The 14,870-nt window shown below is 42.8% G+C and overlaps 1 long non-coding RNA gene across 5 annotated transcripts in view; it reads right to left on the reverse strand.

Moving 5' to 3' along the window:
* Positions 1–14,870, reverse strand: part of LOC125463183 (uncharacterized) — a 42,977-nt gene that overhangs the window by 18,997 nt on the left and 9,110 nt on the right. For all 5 annotated transcript variants that reach the window (XR_007249775.2, XR_007249774.2, XR_007249779.2 and 2 more), the window contains one exon: positions 1,987–2,083. This is a non-coding gene — a long non-coding RNA (uncharacterized LOC125463183). The remainder of the gene's footprint in view (positions 1–1,986; positions 2,084–14,870) is intronic.

Here is a 14,870-nt window from a genome sequence, read left to right on the forward strand (position 1 = left end):
AAAGAGGCCCCAGTATTCATACAGAAGTTTTTAATGATCCTTTTTATTTCCTGGAGGTAGTAGAACCAAAATAGTCCTACACTTCATCACCATGACAACTTAATGCCCAACATGATGCACTATTGTATCAAGTGCTCACAAGCGGATGAAAAGATCTAGCCAAGCACTTTTTTTATAAAAGTTCCTCCCCTTTAAGGTGGAAAGTTCCATCCATTACCCATTTCAGTGTATCATTTGATGTATGTAGTACAAGATATGTCAAAGATTAGCAGAAACATTTTTCAACTGGTAATTTATGGCACGTGAACCCTCTCACTGCCACTCCAACAGGAAGCCACTAGTATTGCATTGTTGGTAGTGCCTAGTTGTTGAAGCAGGGTTTTATCATAGACCATGGGGTGTGGGTGCTGATGCCTACATATGGTGCTTTTCCAAGGTCGGCATTGCAGTATATTGGTTATTTCTCTGCTCTGTTTATGGCCCTATGGTAATTCACTGATTGTGTGTTGTCACAGTGAATTCTACCAGTGCCATACACAGAACAGGAGTCAGAGTCACCCCAAGCATTTCAGTAAAAGTAAGTAAGCCTTGGACCTGCTTTTTCCATTGTAGCAAATAAGTTGACACAAGGTTGGCAACTAGTCAGGACATGATTACACGATTCCTCTGTTCTTTAAGCTGTCTACACATAATACAGAACAGGGTGCTTCCTGTGATATAATGTGCTCATGACACATGCCACAGAGCTGAGTAACAACATAATTAAATATATACATACAAACAAAAGAATTAGGAGAGGTTGCCCACTTGGCCCCTTGAGCCTGCTCTGCCATTCAATAAGATCATGACTGATTTCATTATTCCACATTCCCACCTATCCCTGATGGCCCTTCATCCTCTTGCTGTTATTGAGAGTCTATCCACTTCTGTATTGAAAATATTCATAGGTTTTGCCTCTACCAACTTTTTAGGAAGCGAGTTCCAAAGGATCATGACCATCTGAGACAAAATATTTCTTTCATCTGTCTTAATCTGACACTTTATTTTTAAATAATGATCCTTAGTTCCAGATTTTCCCAAAAGGGGAAACATTCTCTCCACTTGTACGCTGTCAAGACCCATTACAATCTCACATATTTTTCATAAAGTCACATCTTGCCCTTCTAAACTCAATTGGATAGAAGCCTAGCTTGTCCAACCTTTGCTCAAAAGATAGCATACCATTCAAAGTGTTAGTTTAGCACACCTTCTCTGAGCTACTTCCAATGTACTTACATCATTCATTAATAAGGAAGACTAATACATAGTACCAGTCTCCATAGTACTCCAGATATAGTCTCACAAACACTCTGCATAATTGAAGGTTAATCTCCCTACTTTTATATTCAATTTCCCCTCCCCAAAAATGTTCCATTAGCTTTCCTAAGTACTTGCTGAAATTGATTACAAACATTTTGTGACTCATGCACTATAATGCCCGCATTCCACTGCATCTCAGAGCTCTTCTTCATGCCATTTATCAAAATGGATAATTTCATATTTTCCCACATAATACTCTATAATTAATACATGTATCATATAATTGGTACCCTAATCATTTGGAGTGATCTAAAACAATTAAGTGAAATGGGTAAGAAATGACAGAAGCTTTTGAAAGCCAGATAAGCACAATTTTTTGTACATTTCAACAAGAAACACCAATAAATATAACTGCTAAAGGGATGTCCAACAGCAAGAAACAAGGTTTAGCCAATGACACCAAGGTACATAATCAGGTGACAAAAATATTGTGACTTACAGCAACTTGTGATGATTGGCATTTCTGGGAGGTTTCTAAATGAAGTACAGTCATCAACAGTGCTAGACAAACATTGCATGATGCATCATAATATTATGGCATTAGCTGCTGAAGCACATTATTTTAACACAGGATATTTCAGTATGAATTTTGAGTTTGGGATATGATAGAAAGTTTGTATCTCCTACCTTCAAAATTATGCTAATATGATGGAGTAGCAATGATGATTCAGGACCGTACCCTAATTCTGATGAGACGAGGATCCCAGCAAGGAACATGATTCCACTGAAAAAGGCAGAGAGAGAAATCGTTAAAATCCATATATGATGCATGCAAAATAGAATGAACATAGACTGTTTGTTGTGAATTATAATCACATGATTTAAGAAAAAAACCCAACATTAGAAAACCTCTAGCATGACTTAAGATTGGAAATGCATCCAACCCCACTCTTACGAAAGTGTGTATGTACAACAAAGACAATTTCTAGGTAAGAAAAAATATTGGGTAATTGTCTGGAGGGGATGATAGTAAAACCTGAAATAGTACTTATTCATAACAATTAAATGATTTTATGCGTTACCCTGCAGAACCAGGGAATTGTCAGCTGATTCGATGTCTGTTTGAGAAGAGAAATGGACAGTCTTCAATAGAGGTGCTAGGAAAGAAAAGCAGTCTCCAGACGGTAAATGGTCTCACAGAGCAAATGTCTAAGTTTGAATTGAGGAAATTTTGAGGATGGATTGAGATGCTGATATTCTGCTTGATAACCTTCATAGATCAGATGACAGCAGTAGTGGTATAGTGGTAATGTTACTGGAGCCCCACACAAATATTCTGGGAACTTGGGTTTGAAACCCAACATGGCAGAAGGTGAAATTTGAATTCAATAAAAATCTAGATGGTCTAATGGTGACCATGAAGCTATTGTCAATTATCATAAAAATCCATCTGTTTTACTAATGTCCTGTACAGAAGTAATACTTCCTGAGGCTGGCATACATATGATTCCAGACAGTAATGTGATTAACTCTTAACTTCCGTCTGTGATAGCCTAGCAAGCCAACAGTTATATGAAAACTATTACAAAACCTAAAGAAAGGAATGTACCGGGAAGGACCAGCCAGAATCAATCCAGCAGCAGAAACAAAAACAGCAAACCCAGCCCTGTCGATACTGCAAAGTTCGCCTTCCCAATATCTGAGAGTTTGTGCCAAATTTGGCATAGTGTGCCAGAGACTAATTAATCAACAGCCCGACGTATTCATACTCACAAAATCATACTTTACAGATAATGTCCAGGACACCACCAACACCATCAGCAGAACAGCCATACCAGAGATGATGATACAGTTGTATACAGACAGGAGTGAGCTGCTCTTAACTGCAGATTCAATGAAGTCTCATGGTCAAACAGGTTAAACATGAGCAAGGAAGCATGTTGCTGATTACCACCTATAGTGACCTTCTGCTTGATGAATCAGTGCTTCATCACATTGAACATCATTTGGAGGAAACACTTAGGGAGGCTAATGTGCAGAATGTGCTCTGGGTGTGGGACTTCAATGCGAAGACAATGGGACCTGAACACTCAAACAATAGCACTGAAGACATATTCTCTAGAACTAGCCATGTCACTAAAAAGATGGGTCCAAACCCGAAATGTCAGCTTTCCCGCTCCTTTGATGCTGCTCGGCCTGCTGTGTTCATCCAGCTGTACACCTTGTTATCTCAGATTCTCCAGCATCGGCAGTTCCTGCTTTCTCATGTCACTATTCAAGCTGTTCCAATATTGCCACAACACTGGCTTCTATCTAACAATGTGGAAAATTGCCAGGATATATTGTGTGCACAAAATGCAGGACAATCCAATCTAGTCAATTCCACCCTACGAGTCTGATTTCAAAGTGATGGAAAGTGTTGATAACAATGCTGCCAGGCAGCACCTGCTCAGTAATACGATGAGTGGCCCTGTTGGAGCCCAAAACCATTCAGCTCCTGACCTCATTACAGCCTTGGTCCAAACATGGAGAAAAAAGTTGAACTCCAGGGGTAAGGTGAGGTATGATTGATTATCCCTGATATCAAGACAGCATTTGTATGAATGTGATATCGAGGATCCCAAGGCTGTGCGGGTGTTGGGTCTAGTGGTGAAGACAATTGATGGAAAATAGGCTGAGTTTGAGGAATGTCCTATATCGTAACTGCTCCTGTGGTCATTGCCTATTTCACTGAAGGATGATGTGCACCACCAAGAAGATTAATAAATGTGATATCTTTGCTGGAATGAAACCAGAAACCATTTGGGTTTACTATTGGTTTCCACTACATTCTGTATTCATTTTATTTGAACAGTTGGTGAGCTTTTCCGGTCAGATGTTTGAAGTGAGAAGTGTTGTAACACAATGAGAAAATATCCAACCAAACTAATGTAGTCAAGTCAGAATCCATCTGTGATTATTCAGTCACAGACACCACTCCCACAGACTGCTGATCCCCTATTTCATGATACATTAAGTTTCTTCCCTTGCAACATTTCCTGAAAAGAAACTGCTCATTGATGTGGACCTCATGAGGACACATTCACTGACACTCATTCCAATGCATTAATTCACAGTGTGGCTGAGGTCCTCCAAGATAAAGTTAGGTATCCACTCACCCAAGGTAAACATTAGGGGAGATGGTGACATACTGGTTTACCACCTGACCAGTGATTCAAATAAGTGGTCTGGGAACGTGGGCTCAAATCTCACCATGCCAAAAATAAATCTGAAATATGAAGCAGGAGAAATGACCAAAACAATTAATGGGCAATCCATTTGGTTCATATGTCATTTAGGAAAGGAAATCTGCCCTTCTTACCTGGTCTCCAGGTGGCTCCAGCCCACAGTAAGGTGATTGATTCTTAGCTGCTCTCTGAAAATATAGGATGCCTTTCAATTCAAAGCTGTGGAAAATAAATGCTGCCCTTGCCAGTGCGCCCATTAAAACTCTTTTAAAAAGTTAGCACAAAGGAAAAATTATTCTTCCATGTTGCGCTTGTATGTTACCTAGTATTGTAACTGTGGCAGTGATTCAGTCTAAATTCAAGAATGTTGAGGCCTGCTACAATTAGATGATCAAGAAATCCCCTTCAGGGAATGCTGAGGGAGAAACTTAACGTCGTACTGCAGTCTGTGGGAGTGGTGTCTGTGGCAGAATACCTGCAGTAATATGCAGTATTGTGAGTTTCAGGTGTAGTTTTTTGTTTAAAAAAAACAGAAAACTATTACTGAAAGGTGATTCCACCAAGAAGGTCAAGAGGCAACAGTTACATGGGAACACCACCGTCTGCAACTTCCCCTCTCAGTCACATGCTTTCCTGACTTGGAAATATATCATCGTTGTTTTGTTGTCACTGTGTCAGAATCCTGAAATTCTTTCTCTAAAAGCGCAGTGGGTGTCTCCACATCCCAAGGACAGTAGTGGTTTCAGAAGGCAGTTCCTTGCCAATTTCTCCAGGGCAATTAAGGATGGGCATTAAATACTGACACAGCCAGCAACACCGCATCCTGTGAAAGAATTTTTCAAAAATATGAAATATACAGTGTGATTCTTTAAGTCAAAGGTACAATCAAATTCACCTGGCTGGAAACTCAGATCTTGAATGAATTTGTCACTGGTATAAAGTAGCCAGCTTTGGAGCCAGAACTTGACAGTTGGCCTTTATTTGCCTGTAAATAGGTAATTATTTTGGGGAAGCTGTGCTTACAGATAATGTTCTTACTATTTGGCCTCTGACAATTGCTGTAGAACCCGTATGTTTGTACAATTCTTTTGCAAATTGCATGAAATAGTCTTAAATGTGCTATGTATGACATGGAATCATAGGCCAAACAGAAGGCCTTTCAGCCCATCCTTCCTGTACCAGCTCTTTTAAAACGTCCACCCTGCTCTTCTCTCATAGTTTTTGTTTTTGTCTCTCCTGTTCAAAGTTGTATCCAATTTTCTTTTCAAAGCACTATGAGCCCAGCACTTTTTCAGGTATTGGATTCCAGTGTGTATCAATATGCCTTCTATACTCCATTGTGTCCTTGTAAAGAAACTTCATTTCATTTCCACAGAAATCCTGGCAACAGACAATAAAATAAAAACTGGGAAGTTAATATTCCCATTGAATTTACAGAACAAATTACTCTGAGAGAAACTGCATTGGCGTGAGAGATGTATCATCTTATCATGAAACATTGTGTGCAAAAATCTTCGGAAAGGCTCAGTCATCCCTTGTGTAAATTGTTAAAATAGTTGGTGATTCTAGTGTCAGGTAATACTGATGTCATTTCATGTTATTTTCGCTGTAAGTAACTATCTGTAAAGATTCTTGCAGCTGACCTTTGTTCCAGCCCGAGTCAGACGGTCTCTGCAGGAGGAAGGATCTCAAAAGGGTACAGCTTTCTGACCATGGAGAAACTAGATACTGTGGAAATGGTGTTAGAAAATTAAAGAGTCCTTTAAAACACTCACTAGAGAAGTCGAGAGTAATATGAGATAATTTTGCATTCAGATCAAAACCTTTTCAACCTTTACGTTCAATGCGACAAAGCAAAAGGTGGGAGGACTGAATCGGAAATCAGGAGATGTGACGCCAGGAAAAAAGAACTGGAGCTTGCCTACTTTACAAATATCCAGCAGACTGGACAAAATTGGAGCAGAACAATAGCTCGCTCAACCTGCCATTGGAGGCCACCGGAAGCAGGACGAGGAGATGTGGGAGAGGAGGGTAGCCGTCAGGTGAGGATCATATCAATGAACTGATACACAGTCGATGCATTACGCCTAACCCATGTCTGGAAGTGTAACAATAAGTACAAAGTTCTTAGCAAATCTGAACAAGTAGCACTGAAATCTCTGACCAGTGCTGGACATTCTGCAATAAAGACAGTTTTTCTTTTCCCTACAGAGAAAACCTTTGTTGAGTTTCAACAGAATGCATTAATATGGGTAAATATTAATTATTACACTAAAACAAAACAAATAACTGCAGAAGTTGGAAATCTGAAATAGGAACAGGAATTGTTGGAGAATCTCAGCAGGTTGGCCAGCATCTGTGGGGAGAGAAAGCAGAGCTAACATTTAGAGTCCAGTGACCCTGGCAGGGGCGTGAAGAAGGGTCGCTGGACTGGAAACATTTTAAGTACTTCCACTCATATGTCTTATGGTCTTATGGTCCTAAGTCTGTTTTTCAATCCGTAGATGCTGCCAGAACTGCTGAGTTTTTCCAGCATTTCCTCTTTCTGTTTGGCAATTAATATAGTATGGTTCAGGAAGGTAATGGGGCGAGCTAAAATGTTTTCCTAAGCATTACATAGCTTATATGCAAAAGAGTCGCTACGAAAGAGACACAGACATTGCAGTCAGCGAGAGAAAATGGAGTGAACTAATGGTGAGATTTTCTTGTAGGAATTGTGTTGAGATAATCGACAAATATGTTTGCAAAACTATAATTGCAAACTGTAGGTGAAGTGGCTGAGAAATCCAAGAACAAGTTGAACGTTAAATTATTGCACTGGATAATGAGTTGATGCCCTGTGGGTAGTGATAGTGCGTGGGGTGCGTTACCCAGGCAGTTAAAACTGTTCAAGTCAGTCACCTAAAATGTGTCATTGGATCTAGGCAAGGCAAGTCGTGAGTGCTGCCATGTTACACCAGGCCATCGTTGGAGAATGCAGTGTCAGAGATATAAGTCAAAGATGGGAAATCTAGTCTGACAGAGGAAATCAAACGACCGGAGGGAGTCGTAGGTATTTTTAATCAACCCGGAGTAGTTGGGGCTTGAACCAAGGCTTCCTAGCTCAAAGGTATGGACATTACCACTGCATCACAAGAGTTCTCAAACAGTGAGCTGCAAGCCAATTTTAGAAACCGCGCTCCCAAATTAATAGACCTCCAGCTGTCTGACAGCGACCAAAACCGGGACGACGATCCTCATTGGTATTTTGCTAGACTGCGGCATTGTTGAGCTGTCCTAAATAAATAACAGCAAGGGAAAGGCTTTGGAAATCTGCGCAGGTCTGGCAGTTTCTACGGACAGAAACAGTGTCAAAATTTCTCAGACCTCTGGAAGGGTCTATGATTGGTTTCAGAAGATGGGGAGTGAGTCCTGAACGGTTTCTGAAAATGAATGCAAGGCAGATGGTCAGAGAAGGCAATGAACTGCAACACTGGCCCAGGGTGGAGATTGACTGCTCTGCCTCGTTCCTACTGCCAAACAACAAACCTTACACTTCCGAAATCTGCAATGCGCCTACTCGGGACCAAAGATGAATGTTGTCTTTTCTTCCATTTCCGGTAGTTCTCAGATATAAAGACCTGACCGGCAGTAACGCCTTTCAATCAAAAGCATTATCCCAGCATCACTACGGGACAGATGAGTCCAATCGACCCATTGTTTCTGTAAATATCCAATACAATGATTTGGGAAATTTGATTTTTTTAAAGCAGTTGGGCGCATTAATTGATAGTTTTCAACATTTTTGGATGTCTAAGTACAAATATAAAATATTAAATATAAAATTTCTGAGCCATTAATCCTAGACTTAGCTGACGTCGCTTTGTATTTCGATAATTTAAAGTCACCAGTTGGATTTATGTTTCGAAATAACACGACGATAATTAGAACTAGGATTGGAATTCATTTTGACCGGCGCAGACTCGATGGGCCGAAGGGCCTTTTGTGCGCTGTGTATCTTTATGATTCTATCCAACTGAGGGGTTGGATCAAAGCAGGTTTTCCAATATATTCAATCTTGTGGGGAAAATAATAGATTACATCTCAGAATCACTTTTTGTTATCAAGGAAAAAGCCGAGGAGAAGTAAAGCTGCCAATGCATTGAACATAATGGGAAAGTCCGGCGCCATACAAACGCAGCAGCTTTTTGCCCTATCCCTTCTGGGCCAGCGGGATCTATTTACATAAACTCAGATTTTATTTTTTTTGTTTAAATCCTCCGGGATTCTGGCTACAGGCCGCTGACCTCCGCCTGTTCCAGCACATTGAGACCGTTAGTTCTGATCAAGTGGAAATAAACTTTCGTTTCCAACCTGCAAAATGCTCAGAGATCCTTCAACGGCCTGAGTTTTATTTGTTGTTTGCAATTCCCTCTGTGATTCCAATCGATAGCCTGGACTGCGGCAGCCCAGCTCCCCGCCCCATTCCATTAGGAGCCCCTTCGAGAGAAATAAGCTCTCCAATATACCTACGGCTGGGCTAATGGCTGTTTCCGAGACCATCCACTCGCTTGAATTTATCTGATTTGAAGGAGCAGACCTTACCCTGAAATCTGCATTCATCAAATCGAGCAAATTGAGAACCTGGTTGCAAAAAAAGCTCCGGAGTTTATGGCACATTAATGTCTACAATCGGCCCATCTAGGCTGGGACCGAGGAATGAATTAATACCCGCATCCTACCCCTCCCCAATACTCTATCCTACCCCTTTCCCAAACTGCGTCAAATCTGGATAATTCCTGGGACAATGAGACACATCCCTGGCATAAGGAATCTCCGGGTATTCGTAAACATGCCACGGGAGTGATAACTCTACTGAAATATGAAACCAATAATGATGTAAGCCCAAGTGTTTCTACCCCAGCTCTAGGACCTATGTTACATTTTGGTTTGATATCTTACAAGTGAAGTGGCAGCCCGTTCTGAATCCTCATCCGGTGATTTGAAGTCCTCAATTTGCCAGTAAACTAACCCCCACCCCCCCCACCCCCCCCCCCCCCCACCAAACGTTTGGACCTTCTCCTTCCCTCGAATTGGTTACTCAGTTGGCCAAACTTGAGGTTTGATCACTGGGACTGGTGGGTGCATTCGGTTCAAGGCTTTTAATGGATTTTAAGCAGAGTGGAAAGTGTTAAATATTAAAATATTAAAACAGTTCCAATGTGACTCTCAATTCCATCCACTCTTGTTCTCATTTTCCCTTCCCGGCGTATTCATGCTCCTGTCATCATGGCTCCCTATTCATCTATCGTTCTGTCCATCAATCCTCACCTTTGTCTGTTCGTTTCATCTAACTATTTGGTGAATGGAATATGACCTCAAAGCCCCACTCTCTAATATAAAGCAGTCAGCCTTCCAGCCCTACACCAGTCTATGTGAATCTCTTTCAAAATAGCTATATTCATCGGCAACTCTACTAGTACATTGTCCAGATTCGGTTCAAACATACTTACAATCTACAACGTCAAATAGTCAAAATCTATATTTCTTGCGCCTATTACTCACATGAGTGTTTATTCACTGAATTCAGGTTCTGGCCTGGTTTTGTAATCTCACCCTATCTGTACTTTCTTGAAATAGTCCAACATCTGGAGTGGCATATTGACCAGAATATGCCGCAGTGTTGCGACATTTTGTGCATTAGCCTCTGCCCCGCCCCACAAGTACTCCCACATTTGTTTCTGTTCGGAAAGATGATGTGCACAAATGATTGATTTCAGCTGCAACGATGCTGTAAGTGATTTTTTTCGACGCCCAAATGGCTCTCTAAGCAGCACTAATTTGTCCCATTTCCTGGTGTAATCGATCTCCTTAAACTAGGGTCAGAGCAAGGGGGGGAAAAAGATATACCGAGAGGGAAAAAATTACGCAGAGGACTTGGTTTGGAAATGGGGGTGAGGGGGGGTTGTTGAGAACTGGAGAATATAAGGATTCAGAAAGGGGTAGGAAGTAAATAAAATAGACGGAATGGGTCGCAAAACATTGGGAAGACACCGAGAGGGAAAGCGGCGATACAGATATGAACAAAACGAGAGGCAAGTTAGAAAGACAGAGACACAATCAGAGATGGCAGAACTGTGCAACAATAAAGACAAGAAACTGAGAGACCTCAGAACTATTGCCCATCTATTTATTGCCGTCCGTTTATATTTTAACTTCGTTATCAGGCATTTGCAATAATCACTGTTTATGTGGAGAAAGTTCGTCTCTGAAATACCGCAATAGCGAAAACATTATTAAATCGTGTTCGTCGGGCATTGGTAAATATTCTTCCATGTAACATTGCAAAAACAGGTTTTAATTTCAAGGAATTTATCTCAACATATACTAGGATCGGGTGAGGAGGAAATCTAACGACAAATGAACACACTAACACGATAAACTAATTGGAAATTGAGTGAATAATCCTGACATTTATTACATGGAGCGTCGCTGAATCATCGCTAAATAGTTTACAAAGTAAGTTATTTGGGGGCTGGTGGGGGCCGCAGTGAGCGATGTTTTGAATCAAAGTTAAATTTCTAACTGCCTTAACATAGCGCAACGATTCCAGCGTACCGGTGCCCAGACTGCGTTAATGTACCTGAGACTATTCTGGTTTGGGAAGAGAGGGGTGATTTTGGGGTCGGGGGGTGTTAGTAAACCTGACGTCTTTGTCATGCGGAATATTCAGCACAAATCAATGAATGGTCGCTGTACAAATCCAGACGAAAACTGGTTGCAAATTTGCTTCATTTTCTGAAGAAGGGTCGAAACTTCAGTTTTCCTGCTCCTCTGATGCTGCTTGGCCTGCTGTGTTCATCCAGCTCTACATTTTGTTATCTCTATTGAAAATTTGCTCTCCGCTGTTTCATATATGCAAATATAAACAGTGGTTATTTGACTTTCTAAAGCCTGCACTTGCCTTTAACCAACAACTTCTGCCATATCAGAGTAATCATTGTCCGTGAAAGTGTCTGGGACATTTGCCTGAACAGAGAATAAAGCTTCGGCCGAACAAGTGTTTCTCTATCAGAGGTAATGGGAACTGCAGATGCTGGAGAATTCCAAGATAATAAAATGTGAGGCTGGATGAACACAGCAGGCCAAGCAGCATCTCAGGAGCACAAAAGCTGACGTTTCGGGCCTGGACCCTTCATCCGAGAGGGGGATGGGGAGAGGGTTCTGGAATAAATAGCGAGAGAGGGGAGGCGGACCGAAGATGGAGAGAAAAGAAGATAGGTAGAGAGGGGAGTATAGGTGAGGAGTTAGGGAGGGGACAGGTCAAGGAGGCGGGGGACAGGTCAAGGAGGCGGGATGAGGTGGTAGGTAGGAAATGGAGGTGCGGCTTGAGGTGGGAGGAAGGGATGGGTGAGAAGAAGAACAGGTTAGGGAGGCGGGGACGAGCTGGGCTGGTTGTGTGGTGCAGTGGGGGGAGGGGAAGAACTGGGCTGGTTTTGGGATGCGGTGGGGGAAGGGGAGATTTTGAAACTGGTGAAGTCCACGTTGATACCATTGGGCTGCAGGGTTCCTAAGCGGAATATGAGTTACTGTTCCTGCAACCTTCGGGTGGCATCATTGTGGCAGTGCAGGAGGCCCATGATGGACATGTCGTCTAAGGAATGGGAGGGTGAATTAAAATGGTTCGCGACTGGGAGGTGCAGTTGTTTATTGCGAACCGAGCGGAGGTGTTCTGCAAAGCGGTCCCCTCCAACCCCACCACACCCGGCACCTTCCCCTGCAACCACAGGAAATGCTACACTTGCCCCCACACCTCCTCCCTCACCCCCATCCCAGGCCCCAAGATGACTTTCCACATTAAGCAGAGGTTCACCTGCACATCTGCCAATGTGGTATACTGTATCCACTGTTCCCATTGTGGCTTCCTCTACATTGGGGAAACCAAGCGGAGGCTTGGGGATCACTTTGCAGAACACCTCCGCTCGGTTCGCAATAAACAACTGCACCTCCCAGTCGCGAACCATTTTAACTCCCCCTCCCATTCTTCAGATGACCTGTCCGTCATGGGCCTCCTGCAGTGCCACAAGGATGCCACCCAAAGGTTGCAGGAACAGCAACTCATATTCCGCTTGGGAACCCTGCAGCCCAATGGTATCAATGTGGACTTCACCAGTTTCAAAATCTCCCCTTCCCCCACCGCATCCCACGACCAGCCCTGCTCATCCCCTCCCCCAACTGCATCCCAAAACCAGCCCAGCCTGTCTCTGCCTCCCTGACCTGTTCTTCCTCTCACCCATCCCTTCCTCCCACCCCAAGCCGCACCTCCATTTCCTACCTACTAACCTCATCCCACCTCCTTGACCTGTCCGTCTTCCCTGGACTGACCTATCCCCTCCCTACCTCCCCACCTATACACTCCTCTCCACCTATCTTCTTTTCTCTCCATCTTCGGTCCACCTTCCCCCCACCTCCCTATTTATTCCAGAACCCTCTCCCCATCCCCCTCTCGGATGAAGGGTCCAGGCCCGAAACGTCAGCTTTTGTGCTCCTGAGATGCTGCTTGGCCTGCTGTGTTCATCCAGCCTCACATTTTATTATCTAAGTGTTTCTCTATGCTGAGTTACCGGTTTCAGGTTTATGGGGTCAGGGGACCATTACAGTTCTGTTCCTTGGCTGGAAACGTTGTGTAACACTCATTGCGGAGACAAACCTTTGCGCATTGAATGCAGATCGCAATGTCACACAGGGGAAGGCACACCATAACAGGAGGAGGCCATTCGGCCCCTGGAACATCCTAACTGCGGTCTAGCTGCTTAGGTTCCCCACACGTTAATACCGTCGTGTTACAAAAATCTATCAATCCCAGCTTTGAAAATGTCAACCCCACCCGCACCGCATTTCAACAGCCTTTTTACTTCGTGACAAAGGATTCCGGATCCAGCAAACAAAAGCCTGGCAGAGGCAAACAGATGAATACAGGAGGCTCATTATTATTAAGCATAGGCCGGAATAAGCAGTTTTTTTAATTTCAATACCGGATTGCTGTACAGGGAATATTGCCTCTGCGCTGTTTAATTATAAAAACATTGTAATGGATCTTAGAGATTGGAATTAAGGACCAGCGCAGATGGAAGGAACCTTCCCTCATCAACGTTATTTGTCCCATTTTCATCTCAAAAAATACACCTCGGGATTTGAACCGTTCATTTTGTTTCGCTGTCAGATTTTTCTTGGGAGAAGAATTAGTTCTGATTGAGATAATCTTACACTAACGACTGCATTGTCGGGAGGCAGTGCGGCAGGAGGTATGAGATATTCTACACAGAATCTTCCAGAAATTCGTCAGAGGTTTGCTAAACTGCACTTCGTAGACTCGTCCCCATTTCAGCTTAAGCTTCACTTTGTCACAGATGGTCACACCATTCAGGTATCCCTCTCCTTTCTGAACTTCACTGAAACGCTGCGCAGAAGAAAACGTCTCAGCCCCTTTACAAGATTTTTTGAAATAAAATGTAGCAATCAAGTCCATCCGATTTCCCGTTTACTGGAAAAGCGTGTGCGCCAGCGCTGTTTACGTGGCCCATTTTAATGATCTTTTACGGGAAGAACACATTTGCTGAGTATTTCCAAACAAACAAAAAGGTGAGAAATGTTTATTATCAGCACACAAGGTGAGTGTGACATTGTGTGTGAAGACCCGCCGTAAAGTTTCCACACCCTGAACTCTCCCTGAGGTTTACAATAGAATTGGGTTTTACAGACCTACTCTTAAAACTACATCACCTACAGAAAAAAAAGTCCGAGCTACTTTCAGTTCAATTCTGTTTGCTCAATTTTCATGGTTTACTGGGAAACAAGGAACAAAATCTATTGTCTGTTTCTTCCTTTAAGTTTTCCCTCCTTTAATCGAGTCGTCTTTTTAAAAAATGAATGAGCCCTAATACTGAATAAAATGAAACCCAGGACACAGAGACAGTGATGGAAATTGGCAGCAGCTCAGTAAACTGTCCTTTACATCCCTCTTGTGCCGATGTCATTTTGACTGTTAGCCTGATTTCCAGTTTCCAAGCCTGTGTTTTGTCATCAACCGGGTTCGATCTCACAACCGCTCTCCCTTTGTTTTAATGTTATTGACAGAGAGGCTTGGGCTGCCGGTGTCAGGTTCCGCAGCGGGTACGGGGAGTTGTTCTCAACGGCTGATCTGACGAGAAACGCTGGGCAAGCTCAAACATCGGCAGAAACTCACTTCACGTTCAAAACTTTTAGCAGCCAGAATTGCAGTTAAATTTTAATCGGGGTAAACAGCACCGCTGCGTGGTTTTCTTCCCCCATTTGTGTTCAGATAGGGCCCAGTTATGTGGGCAC

Source organism: Stegostoma tigrinum, chromosome 25 (genome assembly GCF_030684315.1).
Source record: "Stegostoma tigrinum isolate sSteTig4 chromosome 25, sSteTig4.hap1, whole genome shotgun sequence".
Classification (NCBI taxonomy): Eukaryota; Metazoa; Chordata; class Chondrichthyes; order Orectolobiformes; family Stegostomatidae; genus Stegostoma; species Stegostoma tigrinum.